At 30.5% G+C, this 20,534-nt stretch overlaps 1 non-coding gene across 1 annotated transcript; it reads right to left on the bottom strand.

The window, feature by feature from the left end:
* Positions 1-1,178: 1,178 nt before the first annotated feature.
* On the bottom strand, positions 1,179-1,285 carry LOC115711712 (small nucleolar RNA R71). Its single transcript, XR_004010592.2, has one exon. It is a non-coding gene; the product is annotated as a small nucleolar RNA R71 (small nucleolar RNA).
* Between the last annotated feature and the right edge of the window lie 19,249 nt (positions 1,286-20,534).

Raw genomic sequence — 20,534 nt, 5'->3', positions numbered from 1 at the left:
ATTACTGGTAGACCCTTTCAATGTATTTTATCCTTAAAACACTTGGCCACCTATAAATGATATTCTAGTGATATAATATAATCACTAAAATGATCTCAACCATTTATCTCTATTTAGCAAGCTCAAAGGAAGTCATCGTTTCACTTCTAAATACCTATAGAAGCTATAGATTCCATATCTATGATTAGCGCTCCCACTCAATTGTACTACCATGTTCCGAAAATGTATGTATCACCCTGACCAAAAAGTAGGCTTAACTAACAAATCAAAGAACATGTATAATACTTTTGAGATCGAACCTAACCATATTAGGATTAAGATCATTTGATCTAGGATCAACTAGGTGATATTGAATTGAATAGATATTACGGTAAATTTATCATATCTAAAAAAAGTTCAATATCGGTCCCTTCCAATGTATACTCCATACATCCGACACTGATAAACTTTGCCAATGCCCTGGAAAGGACATAACACTTATCCAAGGTGTAAGCATACCTATCGCTAATTATCATGCCAATCTAAATCCAGTGAACTAACAAATCAAGGAATTAAATTTTCGAACATATAAACATGATTATATTCCACCATGCTCACAACACTATAATCATGAATAAATACATATGTTCTGGACTTAATAGAATTTATACATTAAACAATCATGAAATAAATCATGTGAACCATGCAACATAAAATGAGATTTCTGATCTTTATTAATTAGTAAATCTGATTATATTGAAATGGGTTTTATTTAGGGCACAAAACCCAACATGTCAGACTTTCAAAGTCAATGGAGTTAGTGATGATGCCATCCGCCATGCTCAAAACACTATAATCATGAATAAATACATATGTTCTGGACTTAATAGAATTTATACATTAAACAATCATGAAATAAATCATGTGAACCATGCAACATAAAATGAGATTTCTGATCTTTATTAATTAGTAAATCTGATTATATTGAAATGGGTTTTATTTAGGGCACAAAACCCAACATGTCAGACTTTCAAAGTCAATGGAGTTAGTGATGATGCCATCCGCTTGAGGATTTCCCATTCTCGCTGAGAGAGCGAGCTAAGAGTTGGTTGATCTCCTTGCCTTTGAACTCTATTGCAACATGGACTGATTTGGCGACAAAGTTCTTGTCCAAGTTTTTTACTCCTGGAAAAGCTGCCAAGCTGAGAGGGGAAATTAATAACTTTTGTCAAGTGGACAATGAATCTCTCTATGAGGCTTGGGAGAGGTTCAATGATCTCATCAGAAAATGTCCACACCATGGGATCGAAAAGTGGATGTTGGTCCATAACTTCTATAACGGGCTGATTGGTAATACCAGAACGATTATAGATGCCGCAGTTGGTGGGGCATTTGTGAGAAAAAGTGCAAACGAGGCCTATGATCTGCTAGAAGAAATGGCCATGAATAACCAACAATGTCCAACTGAAAGAAGGCAAACGAAGAAAGTTGCTGGTATACACGAGGTAGACGCCATCACCAAGTTGACAGCCCAAGTGGAGGCCCTGACGAAGTTGATGACTGCTCAGGTGAAACAGGCTCAAGTTACTTATGAGCTATGTGGGGGGCCTCACACATATGACACATGCCCGGTGGATGTGAACAGTTTACCAATGGATCAAGCAAAAGCCATTGGGAACTATTCTCAAAACAATAATTATGGGCACAACCAACAGGGGTTCTACCAGCAGAGAAATCAGCCCCAACAAAACCAACAACAGCTGCAACAACAAAGTCCTAGTGGAGGCTCAAATATCCAAGCTGATTTATTGCTCCAATTAATGATGGAGACTAGAGCCTCCATTAAAATTTTGGAAACTCAAATGGGACAGTTGATTGCTCAAATGAGCAACCGTACTCAAGGAATTCACCTAGCACTAGTGAGGCAAGGGGAAAAGAGCAATGTCAAGAAATTTCCTTGAGGAGTGGAAAGAGTTATGAGGAACCTAGTGGTAAGCAACCAGTTGAAGATGTGGTTCAGGATCGACGGGTACAGACACAGGCACCAAAGGAAAAGAACACTACTAAGGGTCTTGCACCGAAAGAAGCTTCGCCTCCGATCAGCATAGATCACCATATTAAAATTCCTTACCCTCAAAGACTCCGCAAGAACAACCTCGAAAAGCAGTTTTCAAAATTTCTTGAAATATTCAGGAAACTGCACATTAACATTCCATTTGCGGAGGCCTTGGAGCAAATGCCAACTTACCTGAAGTTCATGAAAGAAATTTTAGCTAAGAAAAGGAAGTTGGAAGAATTTGAGACAGTGGCACTCACTAAGGAGTGCAGTGCAATTTTGTAGAAGAAACTACCGCTCAAGCTTAAAGATCCGGGTAGTTTCAATATTCCATGCTCTATAGGGGGTTCGGTGGAAACTAAAGCTCTATTTGATCTGGGAGCAAGCATTAATCTAATGCCCTTGTCTGTCTTCAAAAGGCTAGGATTTGGAAAAGCAAAGCCCACAACAGTGACTTTACAACTGGCGGATCATTCTTTGACTCACCTCGTGGGATAATTGAAGATGTACTGGTGAAGGTTGGTAATTTTATCTTCCCTGCTGATTTCCTAATTCTTGATATGGAGGAAGATTCAACTATTCCTATTATTTTGGGAAGACCATTCTTAGCCACGGGGCGAGCATTAATAGATGTTTAAAAGGGGGAGTTAAAGTTGCGAGTGCAAGATGAAGAGGTCAATTTTAATGTTTTTACCCCAATGGACATTCCTACCTGTTGCAAGATTGAGATGGTGAAGGGTTCTTTTGTTAAAGCTGATAAAAAGAGAGCAAAGCCTAAAGAGCGACTTCGAACGATTCAGCGTCGTTGGAAAAGATTGATGTGTGGTAGTTCTGAAGGTGAACTTACTCTTGTGCAAAACTTTGAAATTAACAATATTGGAGGTCAATTTTCTTCATTCGGTACGAGGGCTCTTTTGGATGCAAGGGGTGGACTTGATCCAATCTGATGGGGGTCTCAGGTAAGTCTCTTTCCCTTTAGTTTTAATAGCACATTAGGGACAATGAGAATTTTAGTTTGGGGAGGGGCTTAAAATTATTTGTTTTAGTTATTCTGTTATTTTTAGTTATTTTTTATATGGTTGTTAGTCGATTAAATAAACTGAAGATAGTTATGTCCTGCTATTAATTGTGATATGTCCTGAAATTTTGAAATTGTGTGCTTAATTCTGTTAACTCTTTGGGTTAGTTTGGATGCTTATAAAGCCTGTGTATGGATGCAATTTGACGATCAGTTAAATATGTTATAATTTTTTTTACTGTGGTTTGTGGTAAGATTGATTGAATAGCTTAGAACTTGGATGTCTTATTCTCTTGAGGCAAAATCCTTGACAACATTTACTAGGAACATGATTTGGGCAGTTTGTTTGGATAGTTTGAGCCTTTCAAGCCTACCATAAAATGAATATCTTTAGTGAACCCTTTTAAGCCTAAACATGTTTCTTTTCTTCACGCATTGAACTAAAAGATGTATCCACACTGTTATTTTTATCCTCATTACATTTTGAATGGTATCATAAGCCTTACAATAAGTTTGGGAGAGTGAAATATATAGTGTGTGGAAGTATTGAAGAAAAAAAAATCTTGTGTGATTGAGAAACATGTGAAAAAAAAAAAGAAAGAATTGTAACTCGGCATCACTTGAAAAAAAAAAAGAATGAAAAAAGCCAGAAATAAAAGAAAATTTCAGTGATGTCTGGTGATTGAGAAAAAAAGACAGAAAAAAAATCTCAATCATGGTTAGTTGTGGGAACACTTCGTGAAATTTTAAAATTATAAGAAGCTTGTGGGTTCTTTTGTGCTTATGATATCTTTAGCCAAAATTGTCTTTCATTTTCCAAATATCTAAGCCATAAATTCTAACCTTAAAAAGTCCTTTTGATTTTGAAAAGAATGTTGTCAACATTAGTGGAGAGAGGTAAGCATGCAAGTATATTGGCTATTGGTTTGTGGACTAGTTTGATGGAGTGAAACCATTATGACATTATTTCGATACTGAAGTTAGTTTGTATCTCTGCATTGTGTGATAAAATGAGCATCCTAATTAATTGTTAGAGTTTTTGGAATTGAAAAACTAGTTTAGTTAATGGAAGGAAATTTCCCATGAGCCAGTAGTAATATAATTATCTGATAGCTTAGTTAATCGAGTTTTTAGTGTTAGTCTTAGTCTTACTCAAGGGCGAGTAAGAATCTAGTTTGGGGGAATTTGTTAGGCTATTTTTAGCCTACGTTTTGCGTCACTTTTTATAGTTGTTTTCCTTCTTTATTATTATATTTGGAATATAATTACGCTTGTTTTTTTTAGTTTCAGGTTTCACAATTGGAATGTATAAATTGATCAAATTTCGGAAAACAACAATCTATAGAATAGAGAAAATTCTGCAAGAAAATAAAGCTAAAACTTCAAACTTAAATTTGACTATGTTCTGATCAGATTTTGGAAAAAGTCAAAACATAGAAGTTTTAGATTTCTTTTTCTTCTTTCCAACTCATCTTGAATCAACTCATTTGGAGTTCGTATGTGAAAGTTATGCACATTTTACTGAAAGATGTTGAAGTTGTCAAATTTGCTTCAGTAGTCGCGACCACCGCTTTCCATGGTCGCGACCATGGTCGCGACTAGGAGCCAGGCAGCGAGCTTATTTTTTCGTATTTTGCCTATGGTAGCGACTAGGCTTTATGTAGTCGCGACTAGGGGCGAAAGACGAGATTTTTGGGTAGTTTTTGACTTTTTCAGAGGTAGCAACCCTAATTTCTATTTAAGGGGCTCGTTTTTTAGAACGAAAGGGAGGCAGAAATTGGACCCAAAAGTTAAAGAAGGAGGCAGAGGAAGCAATGGTGGCGATCCGGAATGTAATCACCAACTAGTTCTTTCTTAAACTCTTAATTTCTATGTTAATTTCTGTTTTAGTTTTGATTATGGATGTTATTATGGATTTTATGAACTAAACTCCTATTTGGGGAGATGATGAATGTTGATTGAAATTACTTTTGGTTAATGATAATTGTTATTTCTCCTTTCTTGATTGTGAATTTATCCATATTTGTGTTTAATTACATGTTTAAGATTGATCACCTTCTACATGTTCTATGATCCCAATTCAAAATCTGAAAAGTGAGAATTGGGAATGCTAAAATTGGATAAACTAAGTTTTGATGTAAAACAAAAGTATTTACATAGCCTTTGTGACATTTAGATTATTGCTTATTGTTGATTATATGTTAATCTATCTCAGAGATGATTAGATAACATGTGATTTAGGACCTAAAAGATCTGAAAAGAGTTAGGTTTATTTTTATAATCTATAATTCACATTAAGAAAGAGAATAGTAATTAGCATTAACAATTGGGTAATTAAATCAACAAGATTCTTTTCCCTAATTTCTCATCCTTGATTAAACACCTTTATTGCTTTCTTTAATTTTCTTGTTTTTCTTTATTTCAAAATCTATCAAAATTATTTATTATTACCAAATAGAATCATAAGTCTAATTTAGTGGTATTCAGTTTAATTCCCTGTTGTTCGACCTCACCTGCGTGAGTTTACTACTTGATTACGTGCACTTGCGTATTGTTCATAATCTTCTTAACAATTTTATCCCGTGATGTAATTTCACAGAATGTATTTCGTGGTACATTAGATGAGTACGTTGCCATTTTTTAACCCTAATTACTTCTAGATCAATCCCAGCCCTCAGATTAAATAACTCTCCCATTTAACGGCTGCCTTAGATCACGGAATACATTCCGTGAAAGTACATTACAGGATAAAATCGTATCCCTAATATATATATATATATATTGAAAAATATTGTGTTTCTATTTCCATAAAAAAAAAAAAAAAAAAAATTATATTTCTATAATTTCTGAGACGTTCTGACAGAAATGATAAAAAAAGGAAATAAGCTCCAAGATATATCGCTATGTAGGATAAGACAGCGCCAGAATACAGTACTCCAATTTTGGGCTTCATTTTTGTCCACCAAAACTAAGATATAATCTAGAGTTGTGCAGTATTTATTATATTATATAATATATCTTTTCAATTTAATGTGAAGACTAACAAACATAAATACAATTTATTTCATTTGACTTGTAAATATAGCAGTAATAATGCTCGTGAATCACACTTTTGTTTGATTTCAGTCTCATTCCCACCAGTGCTCTTGTATAATAATGATAAAGAAACTAATTAAAAGTAGTTTGTTTTAAAACCCAAACCATAAAATATTTCCTCTCTCAAAAAAAAAATATTTCATTTTATTTATGATGGTATTCTATTACTAATTATATTTATATATAAAAAATATATTGTAGGATAAAAAAACACATTGAAATAAAAAATAAAAAATAATAAATAATGAATTTGCGGCCTACCGCATTCTCTGTAAAGTGAATAAGATTTTATTTTTATTTATTATTATTTTTTTTGTAAGGTGTAAAGTGAATAAGATTAATTCGCTTTAATGAGTAAAGATAAGAAGATATATATAAATATATATTTCCTAATATATAATCTGCATCGTCTTCCTTCAACACACATATGTAAATATAAATATTAAGTATGTATGAATAATTCCCTACTAACTTTATGAATAGGTTCATGAGCTGTGTTATATTAATTATAATTATTTATATGTATCTATATATTAAACTGCTTTAATTAGTGTCTATTTCATCATCTATATGTGTGTCACATGCAAATGTTATTTTAAAATTTGACATGCATATTGTTACATTATTGGGCTATTCATGGAAAGAAAAATGGGCGAAAAGCTGGCTTAAATCTATTGGCTAATGCCTGTTCCCTAAAATCGTATCACATAATTTTTAAAAAACTAATATTTAGGTAAATTGAATTCATGCTAAAGAAATTCAAGGAAGGAAGACACTAGCTAATCATTAATAATTTCTAATAATTAATTTAGATAATGAGTATAGAGAGAAAAATAAATAAATAAATAAATAAAGGCAAAGAAGTGGCTGTGTCACATGCCGAAATTGGACTGAATTAAGATATAACTATTAACTACATGATGCAGCTTGTGAGTGGAGATACATGTTCTGCCAATTTTAATATTGATCAAATATATTAATAATTAAGCAAAAGGAAATGAATGGAAAAGATAGTGATTAAGCCAAGCTGTTATATTATATAAACATTATATTTATAATACATTATATATCTACACATTTATGGGATTAAAAAAGAAAAAGAAAAACATAAGTAGGAAAAAAAAAAAAAAAGCCAAGCTGTTGATCAGTTATATAGAAGGGACCCTAATGTGAATGCTTGCCATGATTGTCGGGTTAGCTAGCCCAAAGAATCATATTATATTTTATTAATTAATTAGATAAAGATTCCCTCATTTACTATTATTATAATTATTTAATTAAGAACATTTAAACTAAATTATATGAAATATATATACGCGTGAAGTTGATAATTAGGAGTCGGCATATACATAAGACACAACAAACAAAGAGGGAAAAGTGTCAATATTTATAATATTTAGGATGCTTACATTAATATTAATTATACTTCAATTTGGATCATGCATGGAGAATATTAATTATAAATTTAAGTTTTGTCGATATTCATTATAAATCAAACTATATTTTGGAAGTGCAAGGAAGTGTTGACAAAATTATAATTTATTAGTTTATACAAATAAATTTTTTTCTGAAATTGGTATGAACCTTAATAGCGTACGTAATTTATACACACCAGAAACCACCACGTATATTTCTGGTTTCATTTAATCATTAGAAAGCAATGTCTTTTATTAAATAAAATTATGAAACACAATGCTAGAGATGTCTTTCAAACTCTGAACAAAAGAGAAATTAAAGCCAAACTAGTTACAAATTGTAAAACAAAGAAACAGGCTCAAAGCTAACATTTTACTTATTTCATGAAAATTCCACTAGTTATTGTTGTATTTATCTTTTTTTTCAATCTATAAATAGAGAAAAAAAAAATCCAAAAACAAATAAAAAAGAAAAAAATATATAAAAGTATTTGTGAGTAATACATGTGTGGGAGAATCTGAGGGTCACATGGGTGAGAGTGAGAGAGCCACGCCAAGAGAGAAAAAGGCCCCGCGTTTCCCGGCCCAACTAAAACTCCAAATAAAAGGTGATCACGTGACTTTTCCTTCTTTACCACCAACATCCTCCTTCTCTTCTCTCTCTATGTTATCTCTTTCTCTCTCATCAGCACCAATACCAACACAAACACAAACATAGCAGTAGTAATACCAATATTATTAACTTAGATAATCGGGATCTGTGCCCTAATCATCACCTCTCAATATTAATCTTTGTCAATTTTTTGATACCAGGTCAACGTCTAACTGCTCCTCCGTCAACTTTCACTTCACCCTCACGTGACTAACTAGTTTTTCTTGTCCTCCGTACCATGACTCAAATTCACGTACTCCAAAGTAAATATTGGTAAAATTCTCTATCTGATCTTTTGAGAAATAATAATAATAATAATAATAATAAAGTTAATTAAGATTTTTTTTTTTTTTCCAACTTTAACATGTACTAAATTATGTTTCTTAAATTTTCTTAGCCGTTTAAAATTTTTCCTTAGATTTAAGAACTTTTGTCTAATTTCATTATTGTTGCAGTGATTGTTTATGTATTATACGCTCCCCAAACTTTGATATCTACCAAATTATGTCTCTCAAATTATGATATGTACTAAATCATACCCTTAAACTTTCATCTATTAGAATATGTTTATTAAAATTAGACAAAAATCCTTAAATTTAATAATCTCAATAATTCAAAAAAAATTTAATGAAATTACAAAAATTTAAGAAACATAATTTAGTACATATTAAACTATAATAATATTTATGAACATTATTATTTCCCCTCTCTCAACTCGTGCAAAGTGACTCTCAATACTTTTTTCTCTTTTCTGGAATTTATTAATTAGTATACTATTAATTACATTTTGGGTAACTTTTTTTAATGTAATTATCACTGTCAAATTTAGCTATATATTATATAATACGATTAGGTATAGAGTACAAACGTTAGTACTAGAAAAGAATCTCATTCAAGTTTAGATACATATTTGATATGAAAATTTTTTATAATTAATTTCTAAAATGAAGTAGACCAATGTGGTTAGTGGTTGCTGATAGTGGCTCTTGGGTTTTGGTCCCAAACTCCCAATGCACGTGCTGTAGTCGTACAACACAAACTCTAAGCTATTTCATAGCATGGAGAGACTTACTGTGGCTGCTCTCTCATGTCGCTTTCAGTTTCCATAACCTTACGATACTATATGTGTAAATATATTTTTAAATTTTCCTTGAATCAAGTTCTCTCATTCCCCCTTTATATATTATAACCCCGTTGAATAAATTAATGTATTTTAAAATGAGAAATTTACGGTATGTAATTTCTATAAATGCTTAATTTTTTGTAACTAATCCTCAATTTTAAAATTTTAATGGTAAGACCTTTTAAATTTATGTTCTGTTAACACTTAGAGGCGTTTGGTTGGGAGGAATAAAAATATAGGAATAGGAATGGGAATGGGAATGGGAATGAGAATAGGAATGGAATGGAATAAAATTTAAAATGGATAAAAAAAATTGATAAAAAAATAATTAAATTTTTTTTCTTGTTACATTGGAATGGTCATTCCTTCCTTTTTAAAATGGAATAGTCTTTCCACCAAAATGGTGGAAAGAGCATTCCATTGGAATGCCATTCCAATACTTTAAAATGCAACCAAACAAAGGAATGGAATGAAAATTATTTCCTTTCCATTCCATTCCATTTCATTACCTCCAACCAAACGCCACCAAATCCATATATATTTAGGTGTTAAGTGACACGTTGGACAATCCATATGTACACACTGTGTTGTCTACGTGGACACTATATACACATGGAACAATTTTATTTTCCACGTAAATAACTATTTAAAAAATTAAAAAATAAATAAATTAATTTAAAAATAAAAAAATAACAAATAAAAATTTAAAACAAATTATAAATTAAAAAAAAAAAAACATAAAACAATTCTAATTCTCTAAGAAAACATATAACAAATTAAAAAATTTTAAATTAAAAAAATAATTTTAAAAAAAATAAAAATTAACAAAAACCCTAATTCCCTAACTAATTCTTTCTCTTCTTCTCGTTCTCTCTTTCTCTCATTGCCCTAATTCCCTAGCCGCCATCCCCGTCGAAGCCACCATCACCATCAACCACAACTGGTGACTACCATCACCACCACCAACCCTCACAACTGCCCACCGTCACCACCACTGTCGAAACAACTGCACACCCCTTTCTTCGTGCAATACAAACCTAGAACCTCGAAGCTCTCTCTCAATATGGCCTGCTCCCTTTCGTCTTTCCCTTTCTCTGTGCGTGAGCCACGCTAATGCTAGATCGAGGAACCCAACCACCACCACCAACATCCACCGAAACCACCACTACATACCAACCACCGTACCATCCACAAGCATTCATCTCATCTCTTTTTTTGTTCTTCTTCTTCTTCTCGCCAAGCCCATCTCACTATATTTTTCTTCTTCTTCTTGCAGGTGGCTGTTGGATCTGGGAAGGAAGTACTCAGATCTAGGTTGAGTCCGGTCAGATCTAGACTGGGGTCAGTCAGATCTGGGATGGGTTCCCTTAATCTCTCCTTCTTCTCGGGCCGAGCTAAACGCAGACAGAGAAAGAAAGAAAAACGAGAGAGAGAGAGAGAGAGAGAGAGAGAGAGAGAGAGAGAGAGAGAGAGAGAAAGGAATCGGGTTGGGATTGGGTCATGGGGTTTGATACAGAGGGTGGTTTGGCTTGGGGGTGGTCGGAGAATGGCTGAGATGTGGTTGTGCGATAATGAACAGAGGGAGTGAGTGGGAGATGCGGCTGAGAGGGAATTAGAGTTTTTAGTTTTTAGGTTCCAATCCATTTATCGGAGTCGTTGATCAGACCCGTTATTCTCAGCGATTGTTTGGTCTTTTTGAGGTTGCCGTGGACATCTCTAACTGCTATGAGGCGGGGTACCTGGTCTATAGAGGAGCATAAGGGGTTTTGGGGTTAGGGTCCGGTAAGAGAGAGAGGGTGAAAGATATGTGTTTTAGGTTTAGGTTAGGGTTTTTTTTTTTTAATTTTGTTTTATGTTTTTTTGTATTTATTTTAATTTATAATTTGTTTTATATTTTTTTAATTCTTTTATTAGTTATTTTTTAAATTTCTAATTAACTTATTTTAATTTTAATTTTTTAAATACTTATTTACGTGGACCAATAAAATTGTTCCATGTGTACATAGTGTCCACGTAGACAACACAGTGTGTACACATGGATAGTCCAACATGGCACTTAACACCTAAAAATGGATGGAAAGGGCTAATTGCTAATAGAACATGAGTTTAGGGAGTCTTACTACAAAAATTTTAAAATTGGGAGTTAGTTGCAATAAACTAAGCACTTATGGAGATTATGCCGCAAATTACTCTTTAAAAATAGACGACTAATATGATTGCCAAGATAAAATAAAATAACGACTGATTATTTTATACTGTTTCTAATGTTTCTAATATAAATTATCGTGATTTATTTGTAGGTTCTTTAATTACAATAAGTATTATGTTAACAATTGTATTTATAGAATGACACTTATATTTTCATTTTTTTTACATAAAAAAATACGTACTATACTAAGCAGTTCATAAAATATTCAATCAAATTCTCAAAGTGCGAATATCTGCACTTGTACAGATTGGATTAAAAAATTTAAAATTTAAACTTGTACAAACTGGATATTAATTTGACATATAAATATAATCAATCTAATTAAATCCACACATATTTATATGTATGTATACATATGATACAAATAAATTTCAAAACATAGTAGCTCAAATGTATATTTCATTCTTATTTATATAGAAAATATAATCTAAAACAAAAATAAACATTTCTTTTATACATATAACTTTTTTTCATCTTCCTTCGAATATATTATTTTTATTTTATTTATTTTAATCTGTTGTTGGAGACATTAAACAACAATAGTTTGTTTTATTTTGTTGTTAGTTAAGTGAGAAGATAATATATTTTTTTAATAAATATTAAATAATTCAATATTAAAAGGTACGAAATCTAAAATAACCGACCCATCCACACTTTTGCAAATTGGATTGGGTTGGATTTAAGTTTGTTGATGCTTAAAAATGGCCAACACTAGCTTGCTAGATTGATGAAATAAAAAACGAGTTAGCTAAATATTAAACAGAGACACAGAGAATTTATAGTCGTTCACTCCCCATGTCGCGATGGTAATAAAAATACGTCTACTTCGAGTTTTTTTTTATTTCTCACGAGAATTATAAGAGAATTGACTAAGAAAAGAGCTCAGACTTCTAGAGAGAAAAAGTAGAAAGAGATGCTCTGACCTTATAGGGGCTTACAAGAATGTGATAAATGAACTAGAAAAGCAGTCCTTTTATAAGGAAGGAGTGTTGGGTTTTATGCCCTAAATAAAACTCATTTCAATATAATCAGATTTACTTATTAATATAGATCAGAAATAACATTTAATGTTGCATGGTTCACATGATTTATTTCATGATTATATGTACATAATGTATGAATTCATTTGAAACCCTTTTCACATACTTGATCCTGTTTATTGTTCTGTCAACACATTGGAAAGTAAACATGACTATGTGAATAAAGTTTCCTAGATTTATCAGACATAGGGTTTTACTGATATGATAATCTACAACAGAGTTTACTTGCATTTGGACAAGTGCTATGTTCTTTCCAGAGCATTGGTTCAAGTAAAGCTCAGGTTGGATGCATGGAGTATGCATCGAAAGGGACCGATATTGAACTTTGACTTAGATTTATTAAACTTACCGTAATATCTATTCAAGTCAATATCGCCTAGTTGATCCTAGATCAAATGATCTTAATCCTGTTATGATTAGGCTCAATCTCAGGAGGCTATTCCTGTTCTTTGATTTGTTAGTTAAGCCTACTTTTAGGTCAGGGTGATACGCACATTTTGGGAACACGGTAGTGCAATTGAGTGGGAGCGCTAACATAAACATGGAATCTATAGCTTCTATCTGGCGAATAGTAAGTAAAGGATGATCTCCTTCGAGCTTGACCAAACGAAAATAAATGGTGGAGATCTCATTTCACATAAGCTGAAATATCATTTATGCGGGGTTAAGTGTTTTAAGGATTAAATACATTGTACGGTGTAACGGTAATCTAATCCCTTTACAGTGTAGATCATTCATATAGAGGATCATTGATCAAATAAGAATTATAACAATGGATAACTAATGATGTGTCTATATGGTAGAACATATAGAGCATTCTTTATATTGAGAGTGCAATTCTAAGTTCTATGCGTGGGTTCAACGAAGAATTAATAAGTTAGTGAATTTTAGTAATAAATTCTTGATCTGCTTATTGGAAGCTCGGTTATATAGACCCATGGTCCCCGTACTAGTTAAGATAATATTGCTTGTAAGACTCATATAATTGGATTTGATTAATCAATTATAATTCTCAATTTAGACTATGTCTATTTGTGAATTTTTCACTAAGTAAGGGCGAAATTGTAAAGAAAGAGTTTTAGGGGCATATTTGTTAATTATGATACTTTGTATGGTTCAATTAATAAATATGATAAATGACAATATTATTTAATAATTATTTATAGTTATTAAATAATTAGAATTGGCATTTAAATGGTTGAATTAGAAAATTGGCGTTTTTGAGAAAATCGGATGCAGAAAAGATAAAACTGCAAAATTGCAAAAAGTGAGGCCCAAATCCACTATGCATGGCCGGCCACTTTTGTAGGGAATTTAAACTGATATTTTCATTATTTTAATGCCAAATAATTCAAACCTAACCCTAGTGGAATGCTATAAATAAATAGTGAAGGCTTCAGGAAAATTACACTTCTGATTCAGAAAAAACTGAGCCTTTCTCTCTCCCTATCTTTAGCCGCCACTTCTTCTCTCTCTTCCCTCTTGAATTTCGAAATTCTTAGTGTGAGAGTAGTGCCCACACACAGCAAGTGATACCTCAATCATAGTGAGGAAGATCGTGAAGAAATACTTTCAGCAAGAAGGAGTTTCAGCACTAAAGAATCAGAGAAAGAGATCCAGGTTCAGATATTGATAATGCTATGCTACAGAAAGGAATCAAGGGCTAGATATCTGAACGGAAGGAGTCATTATATTCTGCTGCACCCAATGTAAAGTTTCTAATACTTTATATGTGTTTATTTCATCGTTTTAGAAAGTTCATATTTAGGGTGTTAATCAACATACTTGTGAGTAGATCTAAGATCCTGGTAAAATAATTTCCAACAACTGGCCTCAGAGCCATGGTAATTGATTTGCTTGCTAGAAATTTGGACTTTAAAACGATTGTTTGATGTTTTGGATGGTATCATGTTGTATTGAGTGTTATATGATGATTGATTGATGTTTGTGAATTTTCGTGAAAAATAATTGAATATCTATTTCTGGAATTATTTTTATTGGATAGTATGAAAAACATTAAGCAAGTTACTCTTTTACAGAACTCAATTTCGATTTAATTTGAATTAGGTATGATTTTTTAAAGTTTCGAAAAAATCGGGGTTGAGCAACAGGGCACGTGCGCGCGCGGAGAGGCTGCTAGCAGCCCCCTGCGCCGAGGTTACACGCTCATGCAGCCCCTTGCGCGCCCATGGACAGTATGCTTGGCAAGCATACTGTCCGTACAGCTCGTAATTTTTTCGTTTTTCTTCGTTTTTTCATGCTTTTTCATGGAATTAACTTCCGATTTTTTGTGTACTTCTGTATTTGTACATTTACTATTCCTAATTCAACTCTAATTATCATAATTAAAATTTTTAATATTTTTTAAATTTAATTCATGATATTAGTGTAATTTGAATTCGAAATAGTCAATATCTATCTTTTTGCTTAATTATCTATCTTATTTTTAAATTTGATTATATCTTATCTTATTTTTAAATTTAAGGTCAAATTTTAAATTTTAAATTAAATCTTTTTTTAAATAATTTGGCCTTATTTAAATTTAAAATAAGATAACTATAATCATGTAATTTTAAATAGATGTAAGATATTTTGCTAACTTTTATATTTTGTTATTTTATTTATTTAAATTACATTTAAAATCTGAAAAAAGATATTTATTTATCTTTTTTTAATTTTTTATTTAATTTTTATTTATAAAATAACATTAAATTCTTGAAAGTAGTTAGCAAATTTTGAAATGATATTTAGGTTGGTTGAAACCTAATTTTTCAAAATTGTAGGTTTAATTTTAAATATTATTTTATTAATTTCGAAAATATTAAAATTTTATTTTATTTTATTATTTTCGAAAATATTTTTTTTAATTAATTTTTCGAAATTATTTATTTAAAATTAAATAAATCCTACATCCAACTATCCAGCTAACCTTGTTGCAGGAGTATGTATTTTAGCTTGTTTGTAAGTTTTTAAAACCTATTATTGCTTGATTGCAAATAGCCATGGTTAACTTGTTGACAGATCCAATGATCTGATTTTAACTCATGGCTCCTTTGGTCAAGTAAATAATCTGTAAAAGGTATATTTTCACAATCTTCTTTCATCTGTGTATGACCTAGCAACATGATAGGATCCATCCAAATTGTGTGTCTGTGTGAGCCTATGTGTTTAATTTTATTATAGATGCATATATGTTCTTGTTGCTAAATAAAATATCATAGTTCTTGATAGATTTTATTTAGGCCCATTTAGTTTTTGGGCCTATTCAATTAATAACAGTTGTTCATTTTAAGGTTAAATTCCTCTCTTTTAGGCCTTGTGTGAGAGATGGGAGCCATAGTAGTGGGTATGACATACTGAACCCACCACCCCCTCACATGAACTACCCCAATTGTGAAGGCCCATTTGCCTGATTTGAATAATTGTACTAGGTTAATTAAACTAGTTTAACCTAATAAAATTGATTAGCAACATAATTAATTTCATTTATTTTGAAATTAATTTAAGAAAATTATAGTTTAAAGAATTTTATTCTAAGCTAAACTATATGTATTTTCTTGTATTTAATTAAATATAGAATTATAACCATCTAGATTCTTTCTGAAGCTTAATTTAAATTTTTCATTAAATATTCCTATTTAAGTTGATATTTAGTTATCTACAATTAACCAACTTAAATCTGAATATCTTTTGGATTTAAAAATTTCAAAATTAAGTTGAGGAATTTTAGACATTGGTTATTAAGATTCTTTAGATATTTTTTAAGTTAATATCTTTTCGAATATTAACTTAAAATGGAATATTTTAGATATTTTTTAAATTAATATCTTTTTCGAATATTAACTTAAAATGGAATATTTTTAAATTAAGTGGTTACAACTTAATTTTTGATATTTAATTAAATTTAAATTTGAAAATACTTAAGTTCTAGATTTTTTCTAATACAACTTAAATTAGATAGTTTTTCAAATTTTGTGAAAAAGATACTTAGTCAAATAAGATATTTTCTAGATAGTTATTTCTAGACTACTTATTATTTCTAATATTAAATAGGAAAATATTATACATTGTGAAATTAATTATTTAAATAATTAATTTTGGTATAATTTATTTTAACTATATTTTTCCTAGTATTAAACTAGAGATTAATAATTAAGCCTTCTCTACACTTAATTATTTATTTCTTGAATTTAATACATTTAATTAAATTGAAAATTAAATATCTAAGTTGATTTTCATCATGATACTTAAATATTTCTTTTTCATAACACTTAATTAAATAGAAAATTATTTTTAGACGAAATTTAATTTTTCAACTAAATTTAAATAATTTTCAAAATAATTTTTTTTTCTTTATTTTATTAATCAAATTTCGAAATTGCATTTCTTAAATGCTGGAATTTCGAATTTTATTTGAAAAATAGATTAAGTTGTAAATTAATTATTTATTTTAATTAATTCTTGGACCAACTTAAATCAATGATTTTTTCATTTATTGATTAATTTAAAATAAATGAATTAAAGTATATTATTAGAAATTGAATTAATTAGTCAAAGGAAAATCTAGATAGGTGCTATTTTTGCTTGAAGTATATTTTTAGTGTATTTAATTAAATAGAAAATTAATATTTAAGTTGATTTTCATCATCATACTTAAATATTTGATATTTTTCTTATATATATTTAATTAAATAGGAAAATTATATTTTTTGTTGTAAATTAATTTTATTAATTAATTTTGGGCCAACATTAAATTAGAATAATTTTTCCAGGATTTATTTTTTATTGTAACATGCATTTTCGAAAATTGTATCCTTAAATACTTTAATTTTTCAAAATGCAATATCTATTTATAGAAAATTAAATTTGAGTTGTAAATTAATTTAAATTAATTTTGTAACAACTTAAATTGAATATTTTTATAAATATTTATTGGAAATTATTACTAAGATGGAAATAATTCATGTTATTTTCATATCCATCTAAGTAAAATTTATAAATATTAAATTAAAATTTATATTTAGAATTTTTCATTCTAAATTGGAAATTTTAATTAATAAATATATATTTAAAATAAATATATTAAATAAAGAGAATAAAAAAAAAATACAACTCTCTTTAAATAATGAGCTTTATTATTAAGGTATTCGATCTCCATTGTTGGTTTTACATCGCGTTTGTTTTAGTGAGTAATCCTCCCTAATGGAGGAACGTTCATTAGCAATTTCGCACCGTTTAATCTCGAAAGATAAGTAGTTTGTAAGTGTTTTATATGGTATCGATCACCCTAATGGTGGCGACCATATTTGACTTGCAAATTGCGAAACAATGGTGGAAGCTCATAAGATAGATTGCCTTGACTCTCGCCAAAACGGGACAACGCTGAATTCCAATCTTGATCGAATAAAAGGTTGCTAGAATGTTTAACATTTTAGATGAGCTGACAACTCTATTCAATGGATGGTAGCTTTGACTCTCGCCTAAACGGGACACTGATATCAGTTTGTTGAAAACCTTGGAAATTATTTAGGATTGTATGTTTTAGTATTTTCCCCGGTCATTCCTACTTGCTATATGTTTAATAATTTCTGAATTGTGTATGAATTTATATTGAACCATGTTATTTTCTGTTATTAAGTTGTAGTTTAATTTCGAATCTTCATTGTTGGTCTAACTTGGTTTGTTTATCTAATGAGATAAATGCCTAGTGGATTTTCACCATTAGACATACATAATAGTGTTAGATCTCGAAAGATAAATGTTGTATATGCAACATCTAGCTGTTCATCAATTGATGACACCTTAGACTAGTATTTTTACAATATGAAACAAGAAGATTATATATAAATAAGATTACTTTGACTCTCGCTAATCGAAGCATCGTTGGATTCTTATTTATAAACGAAATTATCCTAATTCCTCTTAGCTTATTCATTTCGAAAAGCTCAATAACATATCATTTGATGAATGGTCTATAAATCATTTCATGTCATTCTATATTTTATCTTAAGAAATTAAATGACGCATATGATTATAATCCCGAAATTCTATTTCCAATTGATATAAATCCTCAATCTTAGAAATCTCCTACTTGTATGGGCAAATCTGACTTAGAGTTTATATTAGTAGTGGTGGTCCAAGATAGAATTACTCATTATATTTGGTATAAATTTAAGTCTTTGACTTTAATTTTAGATTCCAAACAGAAATTTTCTTATATTTCTAATTCCAGGATGCAATACAGTTACACCTTCACAAGGGTTTAATATCCATCTTCTATTAATGGGTTAAAACTGTATGGAATATGAGTTAGGTATTCTGTGACCAGGATCCACTTGCACTATTCTAAAAATTCTTTGATGTAACTAAACCTAAGTCATCAAAAGAAAATACAACATTTTTTTTAATCTATGGCATTTGTATCTTGTTCATAGTGGATTTGACAAGATCAATCTCTGCAAAGAGTCAATATGCCTATATCCACTGAAAGTAGTTCATCTCATTCGCAGATGGATGTACATTCAGGGGTGGATATGATTTTTTTCATTGTAATCTTAAACGATCACTCTAGATTATACCTTTTAGCAAGAAATTTGAAATGTTTGAAAAATTTCATTAATTTCTAGCAATGGTTAAAACCATTAAGGTAAGTGGTTAAAGATCTTGCGAACTGATAGGGTGGAGAAATAGTTAGTAGATATGCAGTTCAAAGATCATTAAATTGATTTTTGAATTATATCCAAACTTACCTCCTTAGAAATTTCGAGTTGCATATTGATGATTAGTTACTAGTCGTTGCCTAATTTCTTCTATGGTAATACAATTTCAGAATGATGTAATGGTTGGGTACTTAATGTAAATCATTACTAGATTCATGGATGACCTAATCAAAATCTTAAGAAAAGCTAGAACTGTTAACCATGGTTTGTTAGCTATTCTAAGTGATTAGGGGTGGACCATCCCATAGTCAATTGATAAGAAAGTGTTTGTTTAAACAAATACTACTTTCCTAAGAAAATGACTAAGTCTGAAAATAAAGTAGCAAATAAAGGAGATATTTTTCTTAATTCCAAAAGTGTTCTATCATCTTATTTGACATATGATGATCCCACTGCCTCTGCTGTCTTGTCACAACCGAAGAGATCAATACCATTTAGTTTTCTTAGACATAATTCACGGTACCTTGTTGTAGTGGGAGAGTTTCTAGGAACTCACCTTCTTATGACTTGGGAGACACTAGTGATTAAAATCCATTGTGAGTTTAAACAAATAATGGATTGTCAAGATAAGAAACTAAGAAGAAAAGCCAATAGAACTATGGTTTAATCCATTCACATGGAATAACCTAAAGTTTTCTATTACAAGGACATAAAAAGGAAATTCTCATTTATAAGCCTATTCAATGGACTTAACAAAACTTACTGTTCCTAGTATTATAGGTTTGAGTTTATCTAAACCTATGGCTTATGGTATACCTGGTAATTACTTACTCTAATGCAAGCAACTTACTTTAGTAAGATGCTGAAGCATTTTCTTTCTAATGGCAATCTATAGAAGCTTCACAACTTCTTAGGCATAGATTTTATTTATCTAAGGAAAAGTCTCAACTATTCCAGAAAAGATAAAGCCATGAAAGAATTTCTTATATCAATAGTGAGAGGTCTCAAATATGCTTTAGTATGCCTTAGACCAGACACCTACTGTTGAGTGGGAGTAATGAGTAGGTATCAGATTAATCCGGGAGAAGAACATTGGAAGACAATCAAGTAAATCTTAAGATTAAGAAGAGGAACTATATGTTAGTCTATAAGAGTGTGTTTAAAACTCTTAGACTACACCACATCAGATTTCGAAATTTGTCTTTGTGCTAGAAAATCTTTCTGATAAGATGGTGATTACTCTGGGGGGTGGAATAGTGATTTTGGAGAAGTGTAAAAACCTATCTG

Source organism: Cannabis sativa, chromosome 3, assembly GCF_029168945.1.
Source record: "Cannabis sativa cultivar Pink pepper isolate KNU-18-1 chromosome 3, ASM2916894v1, whole genome shotgun sequence".
Taxonomy (NCBI): domain Eukaryota; kingdom Viridiplantae; phylum Streptophyta; class Magnoliopsida; order Rosales; family Cannabaceae; genus Cannabis; species Cannabis sativa.
Note: the sequence above shows the minus strand (reverse complement) of the source record. Positions and strands in the feature narration are given on the sequence as shown.